Source organism: Coregonus clupeaformis, unplaced genomic scaffold, assembly GCF_020615455.1.
Source record: "Coregonus clupeaformis isolate EN_2021a unplaced genomic scaffold, ASM2061545v1 scaf0767, whole genome shotgun sequence".
Lineage (NCBI taxonomy): Eukaryota > Metazoa > Chordata > Actinopteri > Salmoniformes > Salmonidae > Coregonus > Coregonus clupeaformis.
In genome coordinates, this window is record NW_025534222.1 from 217,501 (window position 1) to 218,202 (window position 702).

The 702-nt window shown below is 59.0% G+C and overlaps 1 pseudogene; it reads right to left on the reverse strand.

Moving 5' to 3' along the window:
* The window catches only part of LOC121561706, a 1,017-nt pseudogene extending 525 nt beyond the window's left edge, over positions 1 to 492 (reverse strand).
* Between the last annotated feature and the right edge of the window lie 210 nt (positions 493 to 702).

The following is a 702-nucleotide window of genomic DNA, read 5'->3' on the forward strand; positions in this document are numbered from 1 at the left end:
ACCTTCTTGGGCTTCTTCGCCGCGGAAGGGCTTCTTGGCGGCCACCTTCTTTACTTTGGGGGACTGCGGCTTTCTTGGCGGGCCTCTTCGCCTCGACAGCTTTCTTGTTGAGCTTGAAGGAGCCGGATGCACCGGTGCCCTTGGTCTGGACCAGGGTGCCCTTGGTGACGAGGCTTTTGACTGCGATCTTGACGCGGAGTTGTTCTTCTCCACGTCGTAGCCGCCTGCCGCCAGCGTCTTCTTGAGCGCGGCCAGGGACACGCCGCTCCTCTCCTTGGAAGCGGTCACAGCCTTGACGATGAGCTCTCCTACGCTGGGTCCCGCTTTCTTGGGCTTGGCTGCTGCCTTCTTCTTGGGTGCCTTGGCGGGCGGCTGCTGCGGCTGCTGGTGCGACTTCTGCCATGTCTGTCTGTCGTTTGGTCCGGTACACACACACGGTCTGCGAGGAGAAGTTTGCTGTAGACGCTGCTCTGGGCTATTGAAGCTCCACACGGAGCAGGGGGCTGGCCTTAAACGCGACATGAGAACCATGTAGACTCAAGGCACCCAGCTCGGCTTCTCTGGGCTGGCCAAATGCACTTTCACTTGTGTTTTCTGTTCGCCTATATCGGCCCAAAAGTCACCGACGGAGCCGTGTTTTTGGTCCAAAAGCGAACGGCCCAGCGAGCAGACTTGTCTCCGTTCAGAATAAAGTCATGTGGC